Genomic DNA, 22,861 nt, shown 5'->3' with positions numbered 1-22,861 from the left:
AGACAGACAGCTGAGAGGCGGCCGCTTGTGGGAGAGGGGCGGAGTCATGGCGCTGGTGGCACACAGTTTCCCCTTGTCCACGGGGAAACTCTGAATCCCCGCTGCCTGGGTGGCTTTGGTTCCCATGGAACCAAGCCTGATCCTCCCTGAAGGGGATGGGATGCAGGGGACACTGCCGGAGGTCTGGTTTGGGGTCGGCATACCCCACCAGTCGAACCAGTTTGTCTCACACCAGCAGTGGGTGAAATCGGCTAGGCTGCTGTGCCTAAGCCGACCAAGCCGAGCCGACACTGCAACAAAAGGATTTTAAAGTAGGCTGGAAGACATATGGAGGGAGAGGAATTAAGAAACGTGCTGGAGCAAGAGGATGTGGATGATACCCAGTTATATATCTCCACCCCATGTCCAGTCAACGAAGCAGTGGAAGTGATGTGCCGGTGCCTGGAGGCTGTTGGGGTCTGGATGGGTGTCAACAGACTCAAATTCAACCCAGATAAGACGGAGTGGCTGTGGGTTCTGCCTCCCAAGGACAATTCCATCTGTCCGTCCATAACCCTGGGGGGAGAATCATTGACCCCCTCGGAGAGGGTCTGCAACTTGGTCGTCCTCCTCGACCCACAGCTCACATTAGAGAAACATCTTTCAGCTGTGGCGAGGGGGGTGTTTGCCCAGGTTCGCCTGGTGCACCAGTTGCGGCCCTATCTGGACCAGGACTCACTGCTCACAGTTACTCATGCCCTCATCACCTCGAGGTTCGACTACTGTAATGCTCTCTACATGGGGCTACCTTTGAAAAGTGTTTGGAAACTTCAGATCGTGCAGAATGCAGCTGCGAGAGCAATCATGGGCTTCCCAAGGCATGCCCATGTTACACCAACACTCCGCAGTCTGCATTGGTTGCCGATCAATTTCCAGTCACAATTCAAAGTGTTGGTTATGACCTATAAAGCCCTTCATGGCATCGGACCAGAATATCTCCGGGACCTCCTTCTGCTGCACGAATCCCAGCGACCGGTTAGGTCCCACAGAGTTGGCCTTCTCCGGGTCCCGTCGACTAAACAATGTCATTTGGCGGGACCCAGAAGAGCCTTCTCTATGGCGGCCCCAACCCTCTGGAATCAGCTCCCCCCAGATATCAGAGTTGCCCCCACCCTCCTTGCCTTTCGCAAGCTCCTTAAAACCCACCTCTGTTGTCAGGCATGGGAGAATTGAAATTTTTCCCTTCCCCCTAGGCTTATAGAATTTATACATGGTATGCTCGTTTGTATGATTGGTCTCTTAAATTGGGGTTTTTTAGATTACTTTTTAATATTAGATTTGTTACATTGCTTTCTTTATTGTTGTTAGCCGCCCTGAGTCTTCGGAGAGGGGCGGCATACAATCAAATAAATAAATAAATAAAATAAACTGAGTTAAGAATGGTGCTGGTGAGTGATTCGGCTGACTGGAGCTCGGATTGATTTTCTTGATTTTTAAATGGGAACAAAGGTTGGAAAAAATGGAGAGGAAGCATCTAATTGGCAATTGGATACAGTAGTGGAAAGCTTCTGGAAGGACAATAAAAGCCCAAGATTGAGGATTTAAAATTTTGTTTATCGGATTAGAGGCAGCCGCTTGTCAGGACGGAATCACAGCTGAGCCACGGAGCAGCAGACTTGGGAGGAGGTCGGCCCGTTCCCCCTCACTAGAAACCCCTGGAGGGGAGTAATTTAAGGAGAAGCATTTCGTTTTGGACCTAATCTTTCTCTTGTAGCCTCCATTTGGCTTTTGCTTCACTATGTCATTGGAACTCATGGAACGGATGGTGAAGGAAAGAATTAGACCAAGGAGATCAATGTAAGAAGAAATGATAATATTTGATTCAGAGACCAAAACTGAAAGTAAAAACACCAGGGAGAGAAGAAAAAGCATTGAACCTGAGTGATTAAAGGGGGTAGAGACTCCGAAAGGGATAATATAAAGGAGATTATTGAAGTTTGAGAAGATAAAAGACTTAAACAATGGACTTGCCAAAATGTAAGTATCAAATGGACTGTCTTACTACAAATGGAGACTAATGGATACATATAGTGACAAACTCTTGCAGAGTAGTACTGAGGACTTTAACAAGTTTTTTGCAGATAAAATCACTCAGATCCAGACAGATCTTGACTCCAATTGGAATGTAGTGTCAGCTGACAAAAAGTCAGTCGAGATGACAAGGGGCCCATCCTAGTCCAACTGTATGGAGTGAATTTGACCTGGTAACACCTGATGAAGTGGACAAGGCCATTGGAGCTGTGAATTCCGCCACCTTTAATTGGACCTGTGTCCCTCCTGGCTGGTTTCAGCCAGTAGAGAGGTGACATGGAGCTGGGTCCAGGAGATTACCAACGCTTCATTGAGGGAGGATCCTTTCCGACTCCCTTCAAGGAGGCACTCGTGCATGCCCTCCTCAAGAAGCCTTCCCTAGATCCAGCTGTATTTAACAACCATCGTCCTGTCTCCAATCTTCCCTTTATGGGCAAGGTTGTTGAGAAGGTGGTGTTACTCCAGCTCCAATGGTCCTTGAATGAAGCCGATTATCTAGGCCCTCAGTAGCTAGGATTCAGGCCTGGCTACAGCATGGGAACTGCTTTGGTAGCACTGATGGATGATCTCTGGCCGGCCCGGAATAAGAGTTTATCCTCTATCATGTGTCTACTCAGTAAAGTACTGGAAGTGAAGTGCCCGTGTCTGGAGGGTGTTAGGGTCTGGATGGGTGCTAACAGGCTCATGTTCAACTCTGACAAGACGGAGTGGCTGTGGGTTATGCCTCCCAAGTACACATTTGTCTGTCCGTCCATCACTCTGGAAGAGGAAACTTTTGATCCCCTCAGAGAGGGTCCGAAACTTGGGCATCCTCCTCAATCCACATTTGACTTTAGAACACCGTCTTTTGGCTGTGGCAAGGGGGGCATTTGCCCAGGTCTGCCTGGTGCACCAGCTGTGGCCCTATTTAGGCAGGGAGTCCTTACTCAAAGTCACCCATGCCCTTATCACCTCAAGGTTTGACTGCCGTAATGCTCTCTACATGGGACTACCTTTGAAGAGTGTTTTGAAACTGCAAATTGTGCAGAACGCAGTGGTGCAAGTGGTCATGGGCCTGCCTAGGTATGCCCATGTGTCTCCAACACTCCATGGTCTGCATTGGCTGCCAATTGGTTTCCAGACCCAATTCAAAGTGTTGGTTATGATCTATAAAGCCCTACATGACATTGGACCAGATTACTTGCAAGACCGCCTACTGCCACATGAATCCCAGCGACCGGTTAGGTCCCACAGAGTCGGCCTTCTCCAGGTCCCATCAACTAGACAATGTTGTTTGGCGGGACCTAGGGGAAGAGCCTTCACTGTGGAGGCCCCGGCCCTCTGGAATCAGCTCTCCCCAGAGAGTCGTATTGTCCCCACCCTTCTTGCTTTTCGTAAGAGTCTTAAAACTCAGTTATGTCATCAGGCTTGGGTCAATTAGATCTTAGCCCCTGACCAACAAATGATTCTATGATTGTTGTAAGAATGGATGTGATTGATTTTTTTAGTACAATTAGAGATTTTAGATAGCCATGTAATTTTAAATTTAATTGGATTGATTTTATTGTAATTTACTGTTTTCATATATTGTAAGCCGCCCCGAGTCTTCAGAGAGGGGCAGCATAGAAATCCAGTTCATAAATAAATAATAAATATATAAACCAAACTCATAAAATTAAATAATTATCCAGAATTGAACAAAATTACAATAAAATTAATTTGGGCTGGAAAAAAGGCAAGAATAAAATTAATAGACCTTCAGGATGAGAGAAGCAGAGGTGAGATGGGGCTCCCTGACTGGCGACTGTACTATAAAGCAGCAATGTTGATATGGGTCAGAGTGGGTATGGGTCAAACTAAGAAATAAACGATTACTAACATTAGAGGGATATGACCTATCAAAAGTGTGGTATGTCTTCCTATGGGATAAAGGAAATAAACAGCATACATATACTTTAGGAGAAACAAAATAAGAGAAGCTTTCAATTCAATTTATTGGATTTAGATGCCGCCCCTCTCCGAAAGCTTTGCTGCCAGAATGGCAAGAAACGTAAAGGAAACATTGCGTGAAAATCCCTAGGTGGATATCTTCAATGGAAACAATCATTCACCCAAATGTGGAATAGAAATTGTGCGGGTGGTCTTTAAAAAATACTAACGTTTTATTAGCAGTTGCAATATTTTAATTGGGTTTTTCCAGGAAGAAAAAAAATCCCCTTTGCTATCTATAAAAATTCACTCAGTTATCCGATAGCTTCTTCACACGTTTGAATAAACGCAATAATTGACAACTCCATATTAACCCCATCCTCTTTTTAAAATATATATACATATATATATATGTGAATGATGAGGCAGCAGCCATCTCGATCACCGGAACATAGAAACTTTAATAAAACCACTTAGCTTTCGTTAGCGTGCTGCTAACTTCGTCAGAGTATTAAAATGCCGTGGGAGACAAACATCTTTATAAAGCATTACTCAGTCTGCTCATTGCCCGCGTCACGGGGCCACACCCTTGCCCCCGTGACGCGGGCAATGAGCAGACTGAGTAATGCTTTATAAAGATGTTTGTCTCCCACGGCATTTTAATAGTCTGACGAAGTTAGCAGCACGCTAACGAAAGCTAAGTGGTTTTATTAAAGTTTCTATGTTCCAGTGATCGAGATGGCTGCTGCCTCATCATTCACGTATGTACCTGGAACTCGCATTTTTAGGACTATTCTTGATATATATATATATATATAAAATCTACTAAGATTTGTGATTGAAGCTATTTTTTACTCAAAAAAGAAAGAAAGAAAGAAAGAAGGAAAGAAAGAAATTGTAAAATAATTAAATCAGAAAAATACAAAGAGAAGCAATATAAAATTATTAAGGGTTTGGTATTAAAAAATATGATTGTACTGAAATGGACAAACTAACAATTGAACTGAAACAACAAATGAATTTTGAATATTATGCAATATATAATGAAGAGGAGGAGGAGGAGGAGGGGGACCAGGTTATTTACGAGCAGATCAGGGAGAAGAGCCAGAAGGCTGCCCACAAGAGGAGGGCCCGGAGGATCCCTCCCTCAAGCACATGAAAGACAGGGAAGACCAGGTGGAGGCGGCTGGGGAGAAGCTGAGTTGCAAGGATGTGGCCCAGGAAGCTGGGAATCAGAGGCCGGGTCTGCTGCAGCCAGGGAGCAAGGGGAAGAACATGCTCAGAGGTGACGAAAGAAAGGACAAGGCTGCCCAAGGGGAGGAAGAGGAGGAGGAGGATGAAGAAGAGCAGGAAACCAGAGATCACGAGAAGAGCCCGTAGCCGGCCTTGTGCTTTTTGGCCCCATCCAACCTGTGGACTTGAACTTTTTTTTAATTATTATTACTTTTTAATTGGTTTATTTACTAAATTAACAACAAACAAAAAATACTATAAAAAACCGTGCCCAACACCAATAAAAACCCACCACCATTTAGGGGGTTATATTATTTACAATAAGTTTCAATTTCTTCCTGTGAACTTGAACTTGACCCTCCCTTGCTCCCTACCACACCCATGCATGTGGGAAAGCTCACCCACCCAGGTTGTCGTCTCTGAGCATGCGGTGGGTGAGCCCCAAGGGCATCTCACTTCCATATCCGGGGCAGTCCAGCCTTCAAGGCTTCGGGATATTGGCGACTGAGAAGAACCAACCCTGGAAGAAGGGAAGGCCAAGGATGAGGCAAAACCAGACAGGAAGGACAACCAACAAGGCAGCAGTCCAAAAGAGGAGGAGGTTGAACAGGTGGTTTTGGAGCAGATCAGGGAGAAGGACCAGAAGGCTGCCCACAAGAGGAGGGCCCCGGAGGATCCCTCCCTCAAGCACATGAAAGACAGGGAAGACCAGATGGAGGCGGCTGGGGAAAAGCTGAGTTGCAAAGATGCAGCCAAGGAAGCTGGGAATCAGAGGCCGGCTCTGCTGCAGCCAGGGAGCAAGGGGAAGAACGGCGGGGTTGGCATTCCCCCCATCGACGTGCTCGGTGGTGACGAAAGAAAGGTCAAGGCTGCCCAAGACGAAGAGGAGGAGGAGGAATTGGAGGATGCAGAAGAGCTGGAAAGTAGAGAAGAGCCCGTAGCCAGCCCAGTGCTTTTTGGCCCCTTCCGGCCTCTGTGTTTCACTGGTGCTGTCAACCAGATTGCATCACCCTCTCTTTTCCGTGTCCAGCACTGGCAGGAAGGGAGCGCAATCTGACATTTCCACCCCAGGGACAGGAAACGGTCTCTGCCCAGCCCGCCTGCATCTCTCCTGGCTGGCCGTTTTGCCAGGGCTACGCTTTTGAGCTAGTCCTAATTTCTAGAGGGAATATACCGATGGGTTAACTTTGGAATAAACACAGCTGGATGCCGTTTTAAAAAAAGAGGAAAATCTTTGAAAAAAGTACATGTTTAGTTGATTCCTTATGGCTAGAGCAGTCCTGTTTCAAAATAGTCATAATGTTATGCATCATATTTTGCCTCAAGCTTCTCCATAATCTTGGTTTGAGCATTAACCTCTGGATATAGTTATGATTGAAATATTTTTTCCTGGCATTTTGAATACAGGGTTGCCTTGTTTCAAGCAAAAGGCATTGTTGTTTTCCTGACCTTTGTGTTGTGTTTACTGGAATCATGCTGCACATGCCACAGTAAAGAAGACTTTACCTTCTTTCCCCCACCATCTTGACTATCTTGGTCACAGTGTGGTCAACACCATCACAACACCTACTGACCACACAGATACCTTATAAATAGAGGAACACTGACACTGACATCCCCTAAACTCCACTGAATATGTTCCCCAGCCTGGTAGCAAAACATTTGGAAACCAACTGAAGAGTCTTGAGACACAGCTACGAGACGGTTCTTTATTAAGCTCTTTTTGTAAGTGACAATCAGCTGGAACGCGTCTCAGCTGGGCAAGGGAAAACCGGCTGTATTTATACTATTTTTTCTCCCGCCCAAAACAAGCTGTCAGCGCCTTAACCAATCAGGCGCTGGCTATTAGCATATTTTCCCTAGTAACAGTTACCTCAGGCATAAACAGAGTATTTAACACCAACCCCCAAGCTTAGAGAACGAACATTCATGCTCAAAATTGTAGCTATCAGATACAAGTAACTTTGAGCTACTAAGGTCCCTATGGATTGATTTCAATCATAATGTTGGATTGAAATACATGTAAAGTTGATTCAATATACCTCGGTAGACAACTTGGTTCCCCCCCCCCCAGATATTTTTTGTTTTTCTAGCGTTATTGCTAGAGTTGATGGGAGTCTGAAAGACAGACACCAGGTTATACAGTCCCAATTTAGCAGGAATGAAAACCTACCTAGAACAAGACCATAATTAGTCCATTATGACTATTTGGCCATGTTTCAAAATAGTCATAATCTTATGTATCACATATTGCCTCAAGCTTCTCCATAATCTTGGCTTGAACATTAGCCTCTGGATATAGTTATGATTTAAATATTTTTGCCTGGCATTTTGAACACGGGGTGGCCTTGTTTCAAAGAAAAGGCACTGTTGTTTTCCTGACATTTGTGTTGTGTTTACTGGAATCATGCTGCACTTGCCACAATGCTCTTGCCAGAAAGGAACTTGGCATTTCCCCCCTCCCCCCTCCGAAAGCCTGACGGTATTGTCTTGCGGTGGACGCGGAGTAACCACACGGGCACATAACTGGGATTTATGGGTCACATTTATTAATTTAAATCAGGACCTGCACAAGTAAAACCGAAAGAAGGTTTTACCATTCAAACATTTCTGAGCAATTCTAGGGCAAAGCCCCCTGCTGAGCAAAGGAGGGTCACCTTGGCCTTGAACTTGAACCTGACCCTCCCTTGCTCCCTGCCACGCCCATGCGTGTGGGAAGGCTCACCCACCCAGGTTGTCGTCTCTGGGCATGCGGTGGGTGAGCCCCAAGGGCATCTCACCTCCATATTCGGGCTGGTCGAGCCTTGTAACCATGGCGGGGAGTGGCCCATCACCTTCCAAAAGATGCCTAAAGGATATCACACAGTTGCTGTTTCTTCCAATGTTCCGCTCCTTACCGCCACAACAGGGGACGGGTTGCATTCAAGTGTGCCCTTCCCTGCTTCCCCCCTCTGCACCACCGTGCAGGTACCTCTGCAGGTCCGACAGGCAGGATGCCGGGCACCTCCCGGGCCATTTAAACCCAGTCATGGAGGTGCCAGTACCAAACCCCATACCCTAAAGTGCACACCCTTAGTAATGCCCACATTGGGCTCATTGTAGTCCCAGATGTGGGCCCCCATGTCGCCAAACTGGCTCCATTCATTGCTCCCGTGCTGGCTAAACCGTGCGGCAACAAACAGGCTTTGGGGTTTTGGCTGGGGGGGGGGAGTTAGGAAGGTCCTACTTCTCCCCCCCCCCAGGCAAAAACTCAAAGCCTGTCTGTTGCCGCACAGTTTAGCCAGGACAGGAGCAGCGAAGTGCCCGGTTTCAGCTTCGCATTCCTGCACGTCACTTCACCGCTCCCTGTCCTGGCTAAACCGTGCGGCAACAGACAGGCTTTGGGTTTTTGGCTGGGGGGGAGAAGTAGGACCTTCCTAACTCCCTCCCCCCCCAGCCAAAATCACAAAGCCAGACAGCCCCCGCCGCCAAAGGAGTCTCCTGATTCTCCCCGCCCTTCTGTCCCGCTCATTGCCCGTGTCTGGCAGAAGCTGCTGCCCGAGTGCTCTTGGCCGGCGGGATTCAAAGTGCTGGGGTGGGGGGTGTCCCGACAGCCCCCCCACCCCAGTGCTTTGCCTCCCGCTGGGCAAGAGCGCTTGGGTGGCAGCTTCTGCTGGATACGGGCAATGAGCGGGACAGAAGGGCGGGGAGAATCAGGAGGCTCCTTTGGCGGCTGGGGGCTGCCTGGCTTTGTGATTTTGGCTGGGGGGGGAGGTGCGGAAGCCGGCTGCTGTGGCAGCTGCTGCAAGAGGCTTTCCCGCCTCCTCGCCCACCGCCCGCCCGCCCAGGATGCTGACCTGCTGCCCTCGCGGGGAAGTCGGGCAAGAGCGATCTTATGCCGGCCATGAGCGAGCGGCGCGGAAGCCGGCGGCTGTGGCAGCTGCTGCAAGAGGCTTTCCCGCCTCCTCACCCGCCGCCCGCCCGCCCAGGATGCTGACCTGCTGCCTCGCCCCACGCCCGCCGCCGGCCCGATCCTGCGCCTCCTGCTTCCCCCCCCAGCCAAAAATACAAAGGCGGTCTGCCGCCGCCCGGGGAGCAATGGGAAGCTGAAGCCGCCGGCGGTTTCAGCCTCCCTTTGCTTCACACTGCTGCGCCCTGGCTGGGGGGGGAGCAGGAGGACCTTCCTGACTCCCTCCCCCCAGCACTTCGCCCAGGACAACAGGCAGGGCAAAGCAGCGTGGGGCAAAGGGAGGCTCAAACCGCCGGCGGCTTCAGCTTCCCATTGCTCCACGCCGCTTCCCCTGCCTGTCATAGTGCGGCTTCCCAGCGGCCTCCCAAACCTGAACTTTTGCCGAACGGCGTTCAGGAGGCTGCTGGGAAGCCCCGCCGCCCGGCTGTCACCTTTTAAAACGGCCGGGGGGCTTCCCAGCAGCCTCTCGAACGCCGAACCCAGAAGTTCGGGTTTGGCGTTCGTAAGACGAAAAAAGTTCGTAAGAAGAGGCAAAAATTTTCTGAACCCCGGGTTCGTATCGAATTGTTCGTAAGACAAGGGGTTCGTATCTTTAGGTACCCCTGTTTCTCTCTCAAGTCTACCAAGGTCTGTGATTGAAGCTATTTTTTCCTCCAAAAAAGAGAAAGAAATTGTAAAATAATTCAATCAGCAAAATACAAAGAGAAGCAATATAAAATGATTAGGGGACTGGAGGCTAAAACATATGAAGAAAGGTTGCAGGAACTGGGCATGGCTAGTTTAATGAAAAGAAGGACCAGGGGAGACATGATAGTAGTGGTTCAATATCTCGGGCTGCCACAAAGAAGGAGTCAAAGAAGGAGTCTCCAAAGCACCTGAGGGTAGAACAAGAAGCAATGGGTAGAAACTAAAAAGGAGATAAGTAACTTAGAACTAAGGAGAAAATTCCTGACAGTTAGAATAATTAATCAGTGGAACAGCTTGCTTTCAGAAGTTGTGAATGCTCCAACACTGGAAGTTTTTAATATGATGTTGGATCTATCTGAAGTAGAATAGGGTTTCCTGCCTAAGTTGGGTGTTGGATTAGAAAACTTTCAAGATCCCTTCCAACTCTGTTGTTATTATTATTAAAATGTTTTATAGATGGTACATGGCACCAGCAAGACTGGCAACAATCTATCCAAACCTGGAACCAAACTGTTGAAAATGTGACCAAAAACAAGGCACTTTTTTACCATATATGGTGGTCATGTACGGAAACAAAGAAGTATTGGGTAAAAATTCATAGATGGGTCCAGGAAATAACAGGTCTTCAAGTAGAATTATTCTTGTTAGGAATTACCAAAGGGGACTATAACAAAACTATTACTTACATTATTTTACATATTATAAAAGCAGCAATAATAGCATGTGCGCAATGTTGGAGACAAAAGAACATACAATCTGAAAGTTTGGTAATAAAAAAAATATGATTGTACTGAAATGGACAAACTAACAATTGAACTGAAAGGACAAATGAATTTGGAATATTATGCAATATAAAAGAAATGATAAGAATGGATTGATTATAGAAATTGACAAAAAAGAGGTACTGTAAAATATAAGAGATAGTAAAATGTATATTTGAAAAGTATGGAATATGTGGATTTGAATGAAAGGGGATGTAAATATTATGTATGAAATGTTCTTAAATTTGAACATAATGATATGTAAAGAGTAGACATGTAAATAATAGGCAAATGAACACAGTTATGTATAAAGTATGAAAACTTGTTAAATGGAAAAAATACAAGGCAAAGTTTGGCAAAGCCAGCAAGCAGAAAGGCTTCAGGGAAGGCCTTTGGGTGATCAAGAACAACTCCACCATCAAGGTTTCTGGATATTGGCGACAGAGAAGGCCAAGGATGAAACAAAACCAGAAAGGAAGGACAACCAGAAAGGAAGGACAACCAGAAAGGAAGGACAACCAACAAGGCAGCAGTCCAGAAGAGGAGGATGTTGAACAGGTGGTTTTCGAGCAGATCAGGGAGAAGGACCAGAAGGCTGCTCACAAGAGGAGGGCCCCAGAGGATCCCTCCCTCAAGCACATGAAAGACAGGGAGGACCAGATGGAGGCGGCTGGGGAGAAGCTGAGTTGCAAGGATGCGGCCAGGAAGCTGGGAATCAGAGGCCGGCTCTGCTGCAGCCAGGGAGCAAGGGGAAGAACAGTGGGGTTGGCATTCCCCCCATTGATGTGCTCGGTGGTGACGAAAGAAAGGTCAAGGCTGCCCAAGAGGAACAGGAGGAGGAGGAATTGGAGGATGTAGAGGAGCTGGAAAGTAGAGAAGAGCCCGTAGCCAGCCCAGTGCTTTTTGGCCCCTTCCGGCCTCTGTGTTTCACTGGTGCTGTCAACCAGATTGCATCACTCTCTCTTTTCCATGTCCAGCACTGGCAGGAAGGGAGCGCAATCTGACATTTCCACCCCAGGGACAGGAAACGGTCTCTGCCCAGCCCGCCTGCATCTCTCCTGGCTGGCCGTTTTGCCAGGGCTACGCTTTTGAGCTAGTCCTAATTTCTAGAGGGAATATACCGATGGGTTAACTTTGGAATAAACACAGCTGGATGCCGTTTTAAAAAAAGAGGAAAAACTACAATAAAAAATCTTTGAAAAAAATACGTGTTTAGTTGATTCCTTACGGCTAGAGCTGCAAGAGTTGGGAGGTGTCTGAAATACACCAGATGATACAGTCCCAATTTAGCTGTTATACAGTCCCACCATCACAACACCTACTGACCACACAGATGCCTTATAAATAGAGGAACACTGACACTGACATCCCCTAAACTCCACTGAAGATGTTCCCCAGCCTGGTAGCAAAACATTCGGAAACAAACCCCCAAGTTTAGAGAATGAACCTTCATGCTCAAAATTGTAGCTATCAGATACAAGTAACTTTGAGCCACTAAGGTCCCTATGGATTGATTTCAATCATAATGTTGGATTGAAATACATGTAACGTTGATTCATTATGCTTCAGTAGACAACTTGATTTTTCCTCCTGATATTTTCTGTGTCTATATAACCAGGTTATATAGTCCCAATTTAGCAGGAATGAAAACCTACCTAGAACAGACCCTAATTAATCCATTATGATTATTTCAGATCACAGAGATACAGGACAGAAAGGTAGTGCTCTCTACATTTTGTATTTTTTGAATTCAAGGAGGAGGGGGAGATATTACTAGCTGTAAGAGACAATTTTATTGGCAGTTTGTGTTCAATTTTTTGAATTCAAGGTGGTGGGGGAGATATTACTGGCTGTAAGAGACAATTTTATTGGCAGTTTGTGTTCATGCTGTAAGGGACAATTTTATTGGCAGTTTGTGTTCAAGCACAGACCACTCAGATTAGGCTGGGGTGGGGCTAGACTGGGAAGTATAAAAAGGAGAGTAAAGCCATTTTAAATTGCACTTTCAGATCACAGAATCATATAACCATAAACCAAAATCAGCAAAGTTTGGTAGCAATAGGAGGTGTTGATTTTCTTGCTAAGTACTTGTATTTCAATACATTGTTAAGATGACTGGCTTGGTGCAGTGTAACACGTGTTTGGCTGTTGTGTTCCGTAGTACCTTGTGGAACTTGGGGTGCTGCCCTCTTTGCATAAGGACATCTAGTTTATATGGCGAGATCTCTAGATTGCAGTCCTTAGTTTGTAGCTTTCAGGCAGAAGTGGAAAGATTGTCCCAGCCATATGCTGTAATGCAGCCATGTGTGCAGCCTCCTGAGGAGGAGGGCTGTGTGGACAACTGTCGGTTCCGGAAGATTACGTGCAGTCGAGCAAAAACATAGCAATTTTGGTCTCTCTGTATCAAATTCCTATAATGTTCTTGCAGATTTAAATAGTAAGGATGTTGTAGGTATTAGCAAGGCCCCTCAGGCGGAGAATGAGGGGATGTTCAAAGGAGAAGTTGTTGTAAATGAGGTGCATAGTGTCACCAATCCATCAAGTGCAGTTAGTAGAAATAAAAAGAGGTCACATTTTCTTGTGGGTGACTCGACTGTTAGAGGTGTTGATTTGGGATTGAGTAAGGATGTGGTGAAGCTGATGAGGTGTCTCCCAGGGGCCACTGCCAGCAGGGACAGGAGGCGGATTGCAAACATTGTCAAGGCTGTGAGTAAAGGTAAAAATGTTAATGTGGTGGTGCATCTTGGCACAAAACTTCCGGTTCCGGGTTGAGCGGTGTGGAGATGGTGGGTCCGCCGCTCCCCTGAAACTACGGTAAAAATCGTCGGCAATGGACCAGTCCAGCTTGGAAATGACCCGAGGTCGGTCTGCTGTCTTGTCCCCCGCTGAGGCAGCTAAAGACTAATGTTTTTGCTGCTGTTGGAGAGCGTCGGAGGCTGCAATGCTGAGAGAGCTCTTCGGGGCAATCAGCTGAGACGCGGAAGATGGCGGCCGCGTCTGAGTGCAGAATGAAAAACGCTGAAGGAGAAGGAGAAGAAGGAAGCTGTGAGGGTGGCGAGCCGGACCGAGCCGAGCTTCCTGGCACGGCACTGGTGAGTGAGAGTGACCTGTGCCAGTGCCGAGGCGGTGGAGGCGAGGGGTCGACGGAAAGGAAGAGAACGGAGGAGAACGGAGCAGAGCGGAGTGGAGCAGAGATCAGCGCTGGAATTGAGGCGACCCTGCCTGCTCGAGGGACCAAAGCCACTGACGACCCAGGCCGGTGGGAGCGACCTGCAGTCGGTGGTGGAAGACACCTGGTTGGGCGAGGAATAACAACCCCCCCCCCGTATGGCACCAGTGGGTGAGAGCTGCTGGTGCCAAGGGGGGGATAAAGATGTAAAGATGGAATGAAGGAGACAGACGCCCAGTATGAGTGCGCACAGAGACTAATGTATGAGTGCCCACAGAGACTAATTGTGACCTGAAGAACTAGAGGGGGTGAGAATTATGGAATTAACTTCCTAGAATCATCATGGCTAATTAGACTGGGGATATTGTTTATTGTTTAATTCCTATTTTGTCATTACTGTCATCTTTCCCCCCCCCCTTCACCACTTTTCACTTCCACCATTTTCCTATTTTCATCATCTTCTCATCCTCTCAACTATTATTAAGATCATGGAAGAACTGCGCCTCCTAGTGGCAAGACTATAGAAAAAACACAGCAGACTTTTAAGACTCTGAGACTATATGGAAGATCTATAGAGGATTTCGGACCTGGATTGGTTGATTGACCGAGGATTGATATCAATTAAGATCTGATTTTATATTTTTATATTTTTATATTATATTTTATTTTTTATACTATTCTATTAACTTATTAACTTTTTAGCAATATTTAATCTATTTTTAATTAATTGGGGGGGTTTAACTGATGTACAATTGGAGTGGGTGTAATGACATATATGGGAGGAATGATTGGTATGAATGTGATGGCTGGAGTGGGTGGGGTTATGTCAGGGGAGGGGTGAATGGGAATAGTATGAATAGTATGAATGAGATATTTGGGCCACCTGACGGCGGAGAGGCGGGAGGGGAAGGGGCACCGATCTCTGGGGTGGCGGAGGGTCGGAATATCCCTGTGTTGCTGGGGAGAGGCAGATATGGCGGGGGCCACAGAGCTAGCCGTTCCAGGGGAACGAGGGACCGTTGCTTAATAACGGTCCCTTGTTCTGGCTCTGTGAGCCCAATCTTGGGTACTGGTGATGAGTGTAACTCTGGCCCTGGACTCAGGTTGCTGCTGCTTAATGCCAGGTCGGTGGTAAATAAAGCTCTCCTCATCCGGGACCTGATCCTGGATGAGGAGGCCGACCTGGCTTGTATTACTGAAACCTGGCTGGGCCCGGAGGGAGGTGTTCCTCTCTCTGAAATTTGCCCAGCCGGGTTTCAGATATGGCATCAACCTCGACCCCAGGGAAGGGGGGGGGAGGAGTGGCTATTATAGCCAGGGAGAGCCTTTGCCTGCGTAGGCTCATTGCTCCGGAAATTGCGGGTTGCGAGTCTCTCTTGCTGAAGTTGGACTTAGGGGTTCAGGTGGGCTTATTTCTCACGTACCTGCCTCCCAGCTGCGTGTCAAAAGCCCTGCCTGTGCTACTTGAGGAGGTAGCCGGGTTGGCAGTGGAGTTCCCCGGACTCATTGTCCTGGGGGACTTCAACCTGCCGTCACTCGGCGAAACCTCTGGGTTGGCACAGGAGTTCATGGCCACCATGACATCCATGGACCTGACTCAAGTAGTACAGGGTCCGACTCACGAGGGAGGGCATGCACCTGACATGGTATTCCTTTCCGAGCAATTGAGTAATGGTCTGAGACTAAGGGGCTTAGAAGCATTGCCTTTGTCATGGTCAGACCATTTCCTACTACGGCTTGACTTCCTGGCTCCAATCCTTCCCCGCAGGGAGGCGGAACCAATGAAGATGTTCCGCCCCAGATGCCTGATGGACCCAGAGGGCTTTCAGACGGTGCTTGGGGTTATTCCAGAGGCACTCATCCACAGTTCGGCGGAGTCTCTTGCGGAGGCCTGGAATACGACTGCTGCGGAGGCTCTTGACCGGATTGCGCCTTTGCGACCTCTCCGTGGCGCTAGACCCCGTAGAGCCCCATGGTTCAACGAGGAACTCCGGGAGTTGAAACGCCAAAAGAGACGTCTAGAGAAGCGATGGCGGAAGAGTAGGTCTGAATCTGATCGAACACTTGTAAGAGCTTTTATTAAGACTTACAAAGTGGCGCTCAAGGCGGCAAGATGCGCGTACCATGCCGCCTTGATTGCATCAGCGGAATCCCGCCTGGCCACTCTGTTTAGGGTGACCCGCTCCCTTCTTAACCAGGGGGGAGTTGGGGAGCCCTTGCAGAGTAGTGCCGAGGAGTTTAACATGTTTTTCGCTGATAAAGTCGCTCAGATCCGGGCCGACCTCGACTCCAATTGTAAAACAGAGTCGACTGACAACGAGTCAGTCGAGGTGACTGGAGCACGTACTTGTCCACCTGTCTGGGAAGAGTTTGATCTGGTGACACCTGATGAAGTGGACAAGGCCATTGGAGCTGTGAGTTCCGCCACCTGTCTACTGGATCCGTGTCCCTCCTGGTTGGTCTCGGCCAGCAGGGAGGTGACACGGAGCTGGTCCCAGGAGATTACCAACACTTCCTTGGGGAGGGGAGTTTTTCCATCACTCTATAAAGAAGCGCTTGTGCGCCCCCTCCTCAAGAAGCCCTCCCTGGACCCAGCCGTACTTAACAACTATCGTCCAGTCTCCAACCTTCCCTTTATGGGGAAGGTTGTCGAGAAGGTGGTGGCGCTCCAGCGGTCCTTGGAAGAAGCTGATTATCTAGGTCCCCAGCAGTCGGGTTTCAGGCCCGGTTACAGCACGGAAACCGCTTTGGTCGCGTTGATGGATGATCTCTGGCGGGCCCGGGACAGGGGTTTATCCTCTGTCCTGGTGCTCCTCGATCTCTCAGCGGCTTTCGATACCATCGACCATGGTATCCTTCTGCACCGGTTGGAGGGGCTGGGGGTGGGAGGCACTGTTCTTCAGTGGTTCTCCTCCTACCTCTCTGGCCGGTCGCAGTCGGTGTTAATGGGGGGTCAGAGGTCGGCTCCGAGGTCTCTCCCTTGTGGGGTGCCTCAGGGGTCGGTCCTCTCCCCCTTGCTATTTAACATCTACATGAAACCGCTGGGTGAGATCATCCAAGGACATGGGGTGAGGTATCATCAATATGCCGATGATACCCAGCTTTACATCTCCACCCCATGCCCAGTCAACGAAGCGGTGGAAGTGATGTGCCGGTGCCTGGAGGCTGTTGGGACCTGGATGGGTGTCAACAGACTCAAGCTCAACCCGGATAAGACGGAATGGCTGTGGGTTTTGCCTCCCAAGGACAATTCCATCTGTCCGTCCATTACCCTGGGGGGGGGAATTATTGACCCCCCTCAGAGAGGGTCCGCAACTTGGGCGTCCTCCTCGATCCACAGCTCACATTAGAAAACCATCTCTCAGCTGTGGCGAGGGGAGCGTTTGCCCAGGTTCGCCTGGTGCACCAGTTGCGGCCCTATCTGGACCGGGATTCATTGGTCACAGTCACTCACGCCCTCATCACCTCGAGATTCGACTACTGTAACGCTCTCTACATGGGGCTACCTTTGAAAAGTGTTCGGAAACTTCAGATCGTGCAGAATGCAGCTGCGAGAGCAGTCATGGGCTTACCTAGGTATGCCCATGTTTCACCATCACTCCGCAGTCTGCATTGGCTGCCGATCAATTTCCGGTCACAATTCAAAGTGTTGGTTATGACCTTTAAAGCCCTTCATGGCATCGGACCAGAATATCTCCGAGACCGCCTTCTGCCGCATGAATCCCAGCGACCGATTAGGTCCCACAGAGTAGGCCTTCTCCGGGTCCCGTCAACTAAACAATGTCGGTTGGCGGGCCCCAGGGGAAGAGCCTTCTCTGTGGCGGCCCCGGCCCTCTGGAACCAACTCCCCCCGGAGATTAGAACTGCCCCTACTCTCCCTGCCTTCCGTAAAGCTCTTAAAACCCACCTTTGTCGTCAGGCATGAGGGAACTGAAACACCTCCCCCGGCCACGTACAATTTATGTATGGTATGTTTGTGTGTGTGCTTGTTAATATAGTGGGGTTCTTTTTAAAACTATTTTAAATACTTAAATTTATTGAATTTATTTGGATTTGTACGATTGTTTATAGTTGTGAGCTGCCCCGAGTTCGCGGAGAGGGGCGGCATACAAATCTAAATAATAAATAAATAAAATAAATAAATAAATGATTTGTGCCAGAGAAATGTTAATGTAGTAAAAAGAGATTTTCAATGTCTAAGTGTGGAGCTGGGTAAAATAACTGATTCAGTGACTTTCTCAGAGGTGTTACCAGTTTGTGGCCAGGAGGATAAAACAACTTGTATCAGAGAGTTTAATGTGTGGTTAAGGCAGTGGTGTAAAGCTGAAGGTTTTGGCTATGTAAGTCATGATGTCAGTAGGTGGTCTAATAGGGAGTTGTTTAAGAGGGATGGTTTGCATCAATCATACAGAGATACCCAGGTGCTCGGTGAGGAATTCAGAACTTTTTTGGACAGGCATTTAAACTAGGTAAAGGGGACAGAGATGTAACTGATGTGGATGATTTCTGTCCCTGACCAATGAGGATAAATCAGATTCTGGAAGCTTATGAAAAGGGAGCTGTAGCGGATTTCTTCCGTACAGACAAATTAAAAATAACACTAGGACAATACTAAATGCAATTGAATTCTACGATGTACAGATCGGAAGACAAGCTGCATTGGTCTTTGTGGATGCGGAAAAAGCTTTTGACAAAGTTAATTGGAGATACTTTATCCTGCAATTTCAAAAAATGAATTTTGGAGATCAATTAGTAGGTTTAATTAATACAATATATACCCAACAAAAAGCAAAAGTAATAATTAATAAAGAAATGACCGAGGAGATAGAAATTAGAAAAGGCGTAAGGCAAGGATGCCCATTGGCACCACTAATCTTTATAACAGTGTTAGAAGCATTATTGATTAAGATAAGAAATAATTTGAATATAAAAGGTCTAAAAACCAAAAACGAAGAATTCAAACTCCAAGCCTATGCGGATGATATGGTATTCATTCTGGAAGACCCATTAACATCGGGCAAATACTTATTAAAAGAAATAGAAGACTTCGGAGCAGTGGCAGGCTTAAAAATAAATAAAACTAAAACTAAAATAATAGCTAAAAATATGACCTTAAACCAAAAACTAGAACTAGAAAATGAATTAGAACTCCAAACTGCTCCAAAAGTAAGATACCTGGGAATAACTCTCACGGCCAAATGTAGTACTATATTCAAAGATAATTATGAATTTTTTTTGCAAATGACGAAAACAAACCTAGATAAGTGGACCAAACTCCAACTTTCATTTTTGGGTAAAATCGCAGTGATAAAAATGAATGTGCTTCCTAAGATCCTTTTTCTTTATCAAACGAGTCAGTCGAGGTGACTGGGGCACGTACTTGTCCACCTGTTTGGGAAGAGTTTGATCTGGTGACACCTGATGAAGTGGACAAGGCCATTGGAGCTGTGAGTTCCGCCACCTGTTTACTGGATCCGTGTCCCTCCTGGTTGGTTTCGGCCAGCAGGGAGGTGACACGGAGCTGGGCCCAGGAGATTACCAACGCTTCCTTGGGGAGGGGAGTTTTTCCATCACTCTATAAAGAAGCGCTTGTGCGCCCCCTCCTCAAGAAGCCCTCCCTGGACCCAGCTGTGCTTAATAACTATCGTCCAGTCTCCAACCTTCCCTTTATGGGGAAGGTTGTTGAGAAGGTGGTGGCACTCCAGCTCCAACGGTCCCTGGAAGAAGCCGATTATCTAGGTCCCCAGCAGTCGGGTTTCAGGCCCGGTTACAGCACGGAAACCGCTTTGGTCGCGTTGATGGATGATCTCTGGCAGGCCCGGGACAGGGGTTTATCCTCTGTCCTGGTGCTCCTTGACCTCTCAGCGGCTTTCGATACCATCGACCATGGTATCCTTCTGCACCGGCTGGAGGGGCTGGGGGTGGGAGGCACTGTTCTTCAGTGGTTCTCCTCCTACCTCTCTGGCCGGTCGCAGTCGGTGTTAGTGGGGGGACAGAGGTCGACTCCTAGGTCTCTCCCTTGTGGGGTGCCTCAGGGGTCGGTCCTCTCCCCCCTGCTATTTAACATCTACATGAAACCGCTGGGCGAGATCATCCAAGGACATGGGGTGAGGTATCATCAATATGCGGATGATACCCAGCTTTACATCTCCACCCCATGCCCAGTCAATGAAGCGGTGGAAGTGATGTGCCGGTGCCTGGAGGCTGTTGGGGCCTGGATGGGTGTCAACAGACTCAGGCTCAACCCGGATAAGACGGAGTGGCTGTGGGTTTTGCCTCCCAAGGACAATTCCATCTGTCCGTCCATTACCCTGGGGGGGGAATTATTGACCCCCTCAGAGAGGGTCCGCAACTTGGGCGTCCTCCTCGATCCACAGCTCACATTAGAACAACACCTTTCAGCTGTGGCGAGGGGGGCGTTTGCCCAGGTTCGCCTGGTGCACAGGTTGCGGCCCTATCTGGACCGGGACTCATTGCTCACAGTCACTCATGCCCTCATCACCTCGAGGTTCGACTACTGTAATGCTCTCTACATGGGGCTACCTTTGAAAAGTGTTCGGAAACTTCAGATCGTGCAAAATGCAGCTGCGAGAGCAGTCATGGGCCTACCTAGGTATGCCCATGTTTCACCATCACTCCGCAGTCTGCATTGGCTGCCGATCAATTTCCGGTCACAATTCAAAGTGTTGGTTATGACCTTTAAAGCCTTTCATGGCATCGGACCAGAATATCTCCGAGACCGCCTCCTGCCGCACGAATCCCAGCGACCGATTAGGTCCCACAGAGTGGGCCTTCTCCGGGTCCCGTCAACTAAACAATGTCGGTTGGCGGGCCCCAGGGGAAGAGCCTTCTCCGTGGCGGCACCGGCCCTCTGGAACCAACTCCCCCCGGAGATTAGAACTGCCCCTACTCTTCCTGCCTTCCGTAAACTCCTTAAAACCCACCTTTGCCGTCAGGCATGGGGGAACTGAACATCTCCCCCTGGGCACGTTTAATTTATGCATGGTATATCTGTGTGTGTATCTGTTAGCATATGGGGTTTTTAAATATTTAAATATTTTAAATTTGTCTGATTGCTTATGATTTGTTTTTACATGTTGTGAGCCGCCCCGAGTCTTCAGAGAGGGGCGGCATACAAATCTAAGTAATAAATAAATAAACAATACCAATTAAACTACCCAGGAAATTTTTTCATTCGTTAAAGAAACTGACACACCAATTTATTTGGAGCAAAAAAAAAGCCAGATTGAAATACAAACACCTACAAGACCATAAGAATAGAGGAGGGATGGGAGTTCCGGACTGGAAACTATATTACAGAGCCGCATCATTGAATTGGATAAGAGAATGGATCACCCTCAGGGATAAAAGAATATTAGCCTTGGAAGGATATAACCTTGAATTCGGATGGCACTCATACTTAATCGGGAAAAAGGGCAAATTACTCACACATTTTAAACAACACTTCATGAGAAAAAGTCTAATAGAAACGTGGCAAACAGTGCAAAAATCCCAGTATTTGCAGACACCAAGATGGCTATCACCAAACGAGGCCATAACATACCCCAAAACAATGATTCTAAAAAATAAGATAACATATGATCAACTATTAAATGAAAATAACACACTAATTTCTAAATCAGATCTGCAGGATAAAGGGATTAAAATGGATTGGATCCAATACTACCAAATTAGATCTAAATATAAAGAGGACAGAGACAGGCAAGGATTCCAAAAAATTGGCACATTTGATAAAATTCTATTGGGCTCAGATGAGAAACAAATTTCTAAAATATACAAATATTTGCTCTACCAAGAACTTGCCGAGGAGGAAGTAAAAGGCAACATGATAGCCTGGGGGCAAAACTTCGGTTATATGATAAATTTACCAGAATGGGAAAAAATTTGGGCAATTAACTACAAAATAATACTCTCAATCCCATACAAGGAGAATATTTACAAGATGTTTTACAGATGGCACCTCCCCCCAGCCCGTCTGTCTAAAATGTACCCTAAACTCTCCCCCATCTGCTGGAAGTGCCGGGAAAAACCAGGCACCTACTATCACATGTGGTGGACGTGTCCATCAGTTAAGCAATTTTGGGGGGAAATTAGAAATATGATTGAAGGAATTATAAGGAAGGAAATAAATATAAAACCAGAACTCTTTTTACTGGGAATATTCAGGCAACATTTTACAAAGTATGACAGACATGTAATATTGCATATTACAACAGCGGCCAGAATCACGTATGCTCAATGTTGGAAGGAGGAACTCACACCCACAATCTACAATGTGATAACCAAAGTGTACCAGGTAGTTGAAATGACAAAACTGACTTATGAACTGCAAGATAAGGACATGGAAGACTTCCATAAAAGCTGGGACAGGTGGTATATCTGGGTTGCAAAAAATAAATTAGAATAAAAAATTAATTAATTAAAGTAAAACAAAAAAAATTAGGAACCCCAATATCAAATTTAGAAGTAACAAACTTAAATACTATTTATATACATTAATATACCATAGTACCATTATACCATTGAAACAAGAAGGATATACGATTGATAAAATGATACGAAGATCATGGAAATGTATTTATGTAACCGATGTATAACAAAGCAGTAAAAGGAAGATTTTCCTTTGTAGATCAGACATAAGCTGCATACAAAATTCACTACTCTTTGAGTAGTTCTAATTGTAAATAACGATATCAAATATGTAATACATAAAGCAGAGTGCTTTATTTTCTTTCTTTTATCTTTTTTCACTTATTTCTCCACTCACCTTTCCCTTTTTTCTTTACTTAACTCTTTGTGTATATACTGTTGTATTGTATGTATCGTTGTTTGTTATGTAATTTTAATGTAAATACTTAATAAAACTTTTTTCAAAAAGAAAAGAAAAGAAAAGGGAGCTGTAAATAAAATAGATGTAGTTGTTGATGATAAGGGGCAAACTAATAATGAAAATAATGTTCTTCGGGTAATGTGCACGAATGCTCGAAGCTTGAGCAACAAGCTCTGTGAGTTAATGGCCATAATATCTAGAGATAATTTGGATCTGGTTGCCATAATTGAGAC

The 22,861-nt window shown here is 46.9% G+C and overlaps 1 protein-coding gene across 2 annotated transcripts in view; it reads left to right on the top strand.

The window, feature by feature from the left end:
• Positions 1 to 22,861, top strand: part of MERTK (MER proto-oncogene, tyrosine kinase) — a 138,341-nt gene that overhangs the window by 96,095 nt on the left and 19,385 nt on the right. The window lies entirely within an intron of this gene.

Source organism: Erythrolamprus reginae, chromosome 1 (assembly GCF_031021105.1).
Source record: "Erythrolamprus reginae isolate rEryReg1 chromosome 1, rEryReg1.hap1, whole genome shotgun sequence".
Lineage (NCBI taxonomy): Eukaryota > Metazoa > Chordata > Lepidosauria > Squamata > Dipsadidae > Erythrolamprus > Erythrolamprus reginae.
The sequence above is the reverse complement of the archived record's forward strand: the minus strand, read 5'-3'. Positions and strand labels throughout refer to the sequence as shown.